The following is an 8,920-nucleotide window of genomic DNA, read 5'->3' on the forward strand; positions in this document are numbered from 1 at the left end:
TGGAACTAGCTCTTGTAGACCAGGCTGGTCTCGAACTCACAGAGATCCGCCTGCCTCTGCCTCCCGAGTACTAGATATTTATTGAGTCAGGGTCCTGTTTTGGAACTCCATGAGCTCAAACGATCTTAAGTGATTATGAACACAGGTACACACTACAGAACCAGGCTAAGATTGTGTGTGTGTGTGTGTGGGGTGGGTGTGTGTGTGTGTTATATCTAGGGTCTCAAACATGACTAGCAATTTCTCTGCCACTGAGTAACACCTCCAGTCCAAGATTCAAATTTATTTATTAACATTTGTTCCTTTTTATATGTGTGTATGACTATTTGCCTGCATATAAGTGTACCGTGCGCATGTTTGGTGCTCACACAAGTCAGATACCCTGGAACTAGAGTTACAGATGGTTGTGAGCTGCTGTTCTGAAAACCGAACATCAGTCTTCTGAAAGTGGCAAGGGTTCTTTATTTGGGGGTAGTTTCAAGACAGGGTTTCTCTGTAGCTTTGGAGCCTGTCCTGAACTCTCTCTGTAGACCAGGCTGGCCTCGAACTCACAGAGATCCTCCTACCTTTGTCTCCCAAGTGCTGGGATTAAAGGCGAGCGCCACCATCGCCCGGTGTGGCAAGTGTTCTTAACTGCTGAGACATCTCCAGCACTCCAAGATTCAAATTTTTAATGCATTGAATAGTGTCATGCTCAATATGCCACAAATTGCTTCCTTATGGCAGAGGAAAGTATTTCACATTAAGGCTGAGTTTTAGGAATTCCACTTTGCATGACAGATTAGAGCCAAGACAGTGATGGATTAATTTAAATGTTTTGAATATGCAAATATTTCAAATTTGGGATATTTGGAACAAGAATGTTCAAGCCATATTTATGTATCTACCATACTCTCTTTTTCTTGTATTATAGTCTGAGCTCTGTAAGAATTATGTGTCCCTTTTCCTAGATACCAGTACAGGACCTGTGTACTCTCAAAGAAATGGGGCCATTTTACTCCATGCATGCTTAAGTGTTTGCCTGTGGCATTTTCAGCTGTTGCTATCATTTGGGAAAACAATTTTAGATGCATATTAAATACTATATACTAATTTATAACCTAGGGAGTATGTAGCTAAGGATCTTTAGGATTTATTTTTAAATTTTTATGTGCGTGTGTGAATGTATTCCACAGGTGTGTGTCAGAGTAAGTATGTGAAGAAGCCAAAAGAGGGACCTGGATCTCGTGTTGCTTGAATTAGTAGTTGTGAGCTATCTAACATAGGTGTTGGAAACTTAATTATTTAGGAGCAGCAAGTGCTCTTAATTACTGAGCTATTTCTCCAGGCCATTTCTTTAAGAAACAATCAAAAAAAACTTTTATATACATTATCATTATTACTCTACTTAATCAAGATACTGGAAAGCACCTAAATCCTTCCTATCTATCTATCTATCTATCTATCTATCTATCTATCTATCTATCTATCTATCTATCTATCTCCCCACGTTCTGCTGGTAGCACGTGATTTATAGAGGGATGAGCACAGAACCCAGGGCTCTGCAGGTACCAGGTAAGTGCTCTACCATTGAAGAACACTTACCTGGGCCTTCAGCCCCAAATGTGGGATTTTTAGAAGTTGTAGTAACAGGAAAAAATGCAAAAATGCTTATTTTCTTTCTTTTTCTTATTTAAAGACAAATCTCACCATGTAGCTGTGACTGGCTTTGAATTCAGTTATCCCCCTGTCTCTGTCACCCAAGTGCTGGGCTTCAAGGCACATGCCACACACCCAGTAGAATTGCTCTTCTTTTACCTCCATACGTCAGACATGTGCATGCCTACAATAACTGCACTGCTTCCCTTAGCAGACCAGATATGCTTTAGGATTGTGAGAGGCAGACACACAGCTTAAATAACTTGATCTCTGAACAAATTCCTTCCAGAAGACCAAAAAGAAAGTCAGACAGGCCCAACTGCAAAGTTAAAAACAAACAAACAAACAAACAAACAAACAAACCACGTGATCTATAAAAGCTATCAAGAGCTCAGTTGGAAAAATTGCAACCAGGAGAGCCTGAGTATTAATCCCAGCACCCGGCAGCAGCACACTCTGTAACACCACCTGAAGAAGATCCTGTGTCAGTCTCTACATCCTCATACATGTGTGCATACATACCCACGGGCACACTTGTGGTCACACCCATATAAACACGTACACACAGTGCGCACACACGCACGCACGCTCCAAGGGTGGGATCAGTGGCTGTAGTGAAGATGTGGCGATGGAGTGAAGACAGTAAGGGTGGGGAGATGGTGCGTGAGCAACACTGCTTGCTGTGCATGTGTGAGTCTGCTTCCAGCACTCACATTAGCATCCAGGTGTGACATAGTGTATGACCCATGCGCTGTGTGGGAAGGGGAAGAAAGGATTGCTGAGACTTGCTGACCAGCCAGCTTAACTGAAAGAACAGCAAGCTCTGGTTAAGGGAAAGACCTTGTCAGCCAGGCCATGCCATTTTGTAAAGCCTCTTTATTTTATTTGAACTGTGTTATTTCCACAAACTACAGTAATTTGGTTTGCAGAGCCAAAGTAACTTGTTTTTCTAGATTTGTGCTTTCCCTCCCCTAGTAGCAAATTCACAGTCAGCCTGGCTGCCAACCACGTGGCACGGACCACTCCCCTTTCCCGGGAACCTGTCTGAAGGGACAGCCACTGCATTGGATTAAGGGAGAAAGCAAGAGGAGTCCCAGGAAGCAGGACAGGAGAAATGGGAGTGTCACAAACAGGATTAGGGGCTTAAAGTGTTGATTAGCATCAGTAAACTAGAGGGACAGGGCCAATGAGAAGGTGAGTGCCTAGAGAAGGGGACAAGGCAGGCCTGTTAGCCCAAGCCGCCTCAGGAGCCGTCCTTAGGGGCTTCCATTCAGGAAAACTGGGGCTCGTGCCATCAGAGCAGAAATAAACTTCAGGATAAGTAGAAAGCAGAGTTGGAGTTTATTAAAAATAAGTTTTGACACAGATGTCAGCCTTTCTGTTTACTGCAAGAACCGCTACCTTTCTCCCAATCACACACAGATATGGTAGAGAGCGCTTGTCCCCTTCCCATCTGCAAGGCAGGACAGCGTGGAATCTGTTCTCACAAATGTAACTTTGACCCCATTCTAACTCTTTTCTGGATTTGTCTGCACGAACGTGTGTACATCATGTGTGTGTCTGATGCTGCGGAGGTCAGAGGGCAGCTTGAGCGGCCCCAGAACTGGAGCTACCAATGGTTGTGGACCTCTACCTGCGTCTGGAAACCGAACTAGAGTCCGCAAGAGCAACCAGTGCTCTTAACTGCTGAGCCATCTCTCCAGCCCTCCCCTTCGCCTTCAATCTTGTGAAGTATTCCTTAGACTGTTTCGGGACTGCATTTGCCCCCTGGGATCAGGTGACATTGTAAGGTTCACATTAACACTGTAGCTGTCACCTGTCTTCAGGTCTCAGATCCCTCCCCAGAGTTAAGGAGGGGTCCAAAGGCGTTTAGAAGGAGGTCGACTAACAGACACAGAGCACTGACACACCTTCATCTGCTCTCTTGATGGCCCACCTTCCTCGGTGGTCAGCTGGATTAGTTTAGATGCCCCTAGCTTTGTTGGCAACGTCCACTGCCATAAGCGGGAGGGAGTGGATACATGCCTTCTTCTATCGGGACCTAGCTGGGAACATCTTGAGCCACCCATGTCACAGAGCTGCTTCACCACCTGTCTGGTGTGGTGTCTGTTGGCCTGCATCCATAGTAAGTGGCAAACAGAGGTATGTTTTCCTTTATCTTCAAGGCAGACTTGGTGGGTACTGAGCACCTGATAAAGCAGAGTGGTCAAGCTTGCTTCTCTTTGAACAGGGGTGTCCAAGGATGTCTGGGTTCCCTCAGGAGTCCTAGGGGTCTTTGGGCCACCTGGTGGGCAGCATGACATTTTTGTTGCTGCTATGGATGTTTTTCAGCACTGCCTTTCTTTGCTTTGGTCTGGGCTTTCGGAGAGGTAAAAGCTTCCTCCTTCACCTCAGCATCGTCTTGGAAAGGGAGGCCAGCCTCCAAGCCTTTCCCATCCCACAGTGGTGGCTCCTCTCCATTAGACTGCAGTTTAGATAAAGCTTAGAGTGGTCTGGGGCCACTCAGTCCATCAGAGCTCTAGGGTTTTCTGAGCCCTTCAGCAGTAGCACAGATGGAATTGTGAGCTCCCCAAAGTACTTGGTTACTAGAGAAAAAAGCTCCCACAAAGGCCACTCCTCCTGAAGTATGAACTTGGGGGGGACATTCTACAATAGTGTATCAAGCTGCCAGTATTTTACTTTCCAGGGAAGATGCCTCCCAAATGTGGCAGCTCAGGCTCCAGACTTCCTGGGAAGACAAGATGCAGGAGGAAGAGGAAGAACATTTTGCTCATCAGCTTGACGTCATGGAGTTTGGAGGGCAAAGTGCCAAGAACTCCTGGAGACTCAGGCTCCCTACCGTTAGGATGGCATTAAAGTAACCCCAGTGGTGACATCTTGTGAATTCAGAAGCTTGTTCACAAGGCCCTGACAGTGTAGGGTTCTTAAGATCGGCTATTACAACTGCTTTTCAAATCTCTAAGAGTGGTGGTGTTCTCCCAGCACCTAGAGGCAGAGGCATGAGAATCAGGACTCAAAGGCCATCCTTGGCTGAAGAGGAATTTATTTTTTCCCGTATTTTCTTTCCAAAAATGCACTGACTACAAATTATAGGTTGCAAATAAAACACGATCAGTTGTGCTCATTAAAGCTGACATGGTCTGTCTTCTCCAGTCAGTGTCCTCTTGATGTTCGGAACTTTATCAAGAGTCTATCGGCTTTGTTGATCTCTCTGGGTCCACCTCCACTTTTTTTAGAGTGATACTAACTTTCCTGCCTTAATTTAACAAAACATAAAATCACACATCCAAAGACCTTAATAAATGCAGACATCACTCAGAACTTGAGGAAGACAGAGGAATATGACAACCACATGAACAAGTTCATATGGCTATTAGAATACCACCTTCAGAAAGACCCTACATGGCTGCGCTCACATAATCCCAGCATATGAGATTTTAGTAGTTTTGAGTTTGAGGCCAGTTTGGGCTACACAGCCAGTTCCAAAATGCAGAAAGACTCCTCTTTGAGAAACTATGTGACAGACTTAGTAGTTCAATTGAAGAAATTATGCAAAGTAGGGGCTAGAGCTGGCTTAGCAGGTAAGAGAGCTTGTTGCTTTTGCAAAGGACCTACGTGGTGGCTCATAGCCTTTTCAAAGGACCTACGTGGTGGCTCGTAGCCTTTTACAAAGGACCTACGTGGTGGCTTGTAGCCACCTGTTACTCCCAGGCTCTCAAGTTGTGCACATTCAGACATGTAAAATAAAACCCCGACAAAAAAACAAAAGTAATTATTCACAGTAAACAGAAAATAAACAAATGACTAAGACTTCTTGTGATCAATATTTAAAGAAACAAATCCCTACCAATTAAGAATGCTGCAATTACTCTGTCAGTCTAGTCAAGGGATCCAGACCATGCTAATGGCTGTCAGTAAATAAGATCCTGCAACTACTTGGGGAAGCAGTTATCTAATTAGTGGATTTTAACAAAAGCTGGCTCCTTGCTGGGTAGGCTCAGCATTCCCTTGGCAGTGAAAGGGAACAGATGTGTGATAGACAGCCTCCTGAAGAGCAACCACCCCTCAACAGAACTGTCTCCAACCCATGGCACATCTTGGGCCAGCAGAAGCAGCAGGGAAGCCCTTAGCACGGTGGGTGCTCCGACTCTCAGAACAATGACATTTGGTTATGTCTGTGCTGAGGACAGGTTTCAGTATCTTTTAAAGCTCCCAATGTAGCCCTCATATACTCAAATGGAAATCTTGCACTGTATACACTGTAAACATTTTTTGGTGGAAGAGAGGACGGCCTCCAAGGGTTAATTCTTGAGGCGTTAGGATGGCTCAGTGGTAAGCGCCCTTGCTGACAACCCTGGTGTCCTGAGTTCCATCCCCGAAACCAAACTTCTCCCATCTGATGGGAGACGAGTAACTGACTTCACCATGATACACATGTGCTCTCTCGTTCTCTTACACACGTGTGTACATACGCACACTCCTGCTCCCATGTTTTTGATAGGCAAGTTGACATGTCCAAGAGGCATGAGCTCACTGGAGTGGAGAAATACTGCTTTAGTTAGGAGGTTAGGAGTCACTGCAGGGATCCCACGTGCTGGGACTGTGCAGTTTTCTTCCTTGGCTTCCTTTCCTCAGTCTACGACAAGGAATGTGTATTGTGTACCACACTCTAAAAACATCTCCAAGTAGACACCGAGGAGATGCCAGCGGGCCTTACCTTCATTAACAAGAGCCACAGCGCCGAACAGGAAGCAGCTGAAGTGCAGTGTGATACACGATGGGTAGACAAGGTGCGGAGGGATGGACGGACAGAAGTGGTACCGACAGCTCTGTACTAGAGCACACACACTCAGTGACATTGGAAAACAGATTTGTAACGGGATGAACTGAGCGGAGACACCGTGAGAGAGGACCGGTCAGGCTAGATGAGGGGAGTTCTGGTGTTCTATGGAGGGACTATGGCTTAGGTCACAGATATTATTACAATGATTTGACCATCACACGTGGATACATGGGTCAACTTATCACAATGTATCCCATAAATATGTACAGTTACTATGTGTTGAGCAAAATTAAAATGTTAATATAAATGAAAGTTTTAATAAAAAAATTAAAAACATTTTTCTGAAGAAAATAGAAAGGTATTAAAGTTTTTGTTGTGGTGGTTGTTGTCTCGTTTAAAAGACAAGGTCTCACTATGTAGCCCTGGCTGGCCTGGAATTCACTATGTAGACCAGGCTGGCCTGGAATTCACTATGTAGACCAGGCTGGCCTGGAATTCACTATGTAGACCAGGCTGGCCTTGACCCCACAGAGATCCCCCATATCTCTGCCTTCCAAGTGCTGGAATTAATGGTGTGAAGTTTTAACTGAAAACTTGGGGGCAGCGGGGTACAGAGGAACGGCAGAACATTTGCCTAGCACATCCAAACCCTGGCTTCAATCCTTGGCACTCCTGACTCCCACCCCCAAATAAAACTTGCCCACCAGAAAACTTAAAAGAATCCTCTGCCATTCATAGCAAAATACCCCAAATTTTAAAAGAAGCAAGGAAGCTCAGAATGGTTTGGTGGCACACACCTGTTTTCCTAGCAGTGGGTCTATCCAGGGAGACCCTGCCTTTACAGAGGAAACAAACGAAGCCCCTCAGTTCCAGGAAAAATGACTGATACACTCTCTGGTTTAGTTGTAAAATTGCAACCAATAGGCCGGGCGGTGGTGGCGCACGCCTTTAATCCCAGCACTCGGGAGGCAGAGGCAGGCGGATCTCTGTGAGTTCGAGACCAGCCTGGTCTACAGAGCTAGTGCCAGGACAGGCTCCAAAGCCACAGAGAAACCCTGTCTCGAAAAACCAAAAAGAAAAAAAAATTGCAACTAATAAACAGTGCAGAGAAATAACCAAAAGAGGGACTGAGAGAGACTGAGAATCAGCAGGGCAAGAATACAAGGTGGGGCTGGAGAGATGGCTCAGAGGTTAAGAGCACTGGCTGTTCTTCCAGAGGTCCTGAGTTCAATTCCCACATGATGGCTCACAGCCATCTGTGATGAGGTCTGGCACCCTCTTCTGGCCTGTAGGCATATATGCACACAGAATACATAAAAAATAAATCTTCACAAGATTAAAATCTGCAGGCTAGGAGCTGAGGGGTGGTGGTGCATGCCTTTAATTCCAGCACTGGAAGGCAGAGGTGTGTGGTGTTCGTGGCCAGCCTAGTCTACAAAAGAATTCAAGGACAGCCAGGGCTACACAGAGAAACCCTGTCTTGAAAAATCACAAAAGAAAGAATAAAGTCTAGAATAGACCAAGTAAGTGTGTGAAGGCAATGAAAAAATGTCCCGATCTCGATATAACGGGCAAAAACAGTAGCAGCCTCTGAATGTCACTCACCAGCTTCCTGACGGCAGTGGTCTCGACTCCACAACCACCTTCTTCACTAGCTCTCCCCTCACTTGCTCTGTAATGCACGCAGCAGAGAAGCTGGGGGTGCTTTGGGAGCCAACATCTTTCCCTTGGTTCCTTGAGGCATAGAAAACAATAACATGCCCAAGATCTCAGCATTCCACCAGCGGTGCTGGTAACTTCCCTATCTTGTCAGCTGGGATCTTTCCCTGCAAGTGGCAGAGTCGGGACCCAGAGCCTTGTGCATGCTAGACAAGTGCTCTACCCCTAAGCTGGGAACCCAGCCCCAATGACAGTGGCTTTCTAAGAGATCAATCAGCAGCCACTTCAGATCTTTCAGTGTTACTTCTGTGTTGTTATGACCTAGTATAGAGAGAGCAACTTAAAGGGAAGAGATCTGAGCTGCTGGTTTCGGGCTCAGCTTGCCGTCTCTCTGGTCCCCTGCACTTGAGCAGATCTTGGTAGCAGGAACACAGGGGTGAGGGTGTTCTTCACTTCACACTGGAAGGAAGCAGGGACAAAGGGAATCCAGAAGAGCCCAGGGCAGACACAAATCCAAGAACACGCTTTCAGTGACCTACTTCTCCTAATAACACCATCATCCCACTAATAATCCATATACTGCACCAGAGCCTCCTGGTCTGGTTTTCTCTGGAAATGCCATCCAACACACCAGATGTGTTTCACTAACACCGTCGGTGTTTTACACACTCAGATTAATGGTTACTTCTACAAATGAACTAAGTAGGCCCCAGCCCTTTCAGTTGAGTAGGTTTAATAACCAGCTACACAGTGGAGCACGGTCTATTTGCCACCTTCCCAAAGAAAAAGCAGAATTATATCAAAATACCTGTTAAAACTAGTGCTAATAATAAGAGTATT

Source organism: Microtus ochrogaster, linkage group LG9, assembly GCF_000317375.1.
Source record: "Microtus ochrogaster isolate Prairie Vole_2 linkage group LG9, MicOch1.0, whole genome shotgun sequence".
Lineage (NCBI taxonomy): Eukaryota > Metazoa > Chordata > Mammalia > Rodentia > Cricetidae > Microtus > Microtus ochrogaster.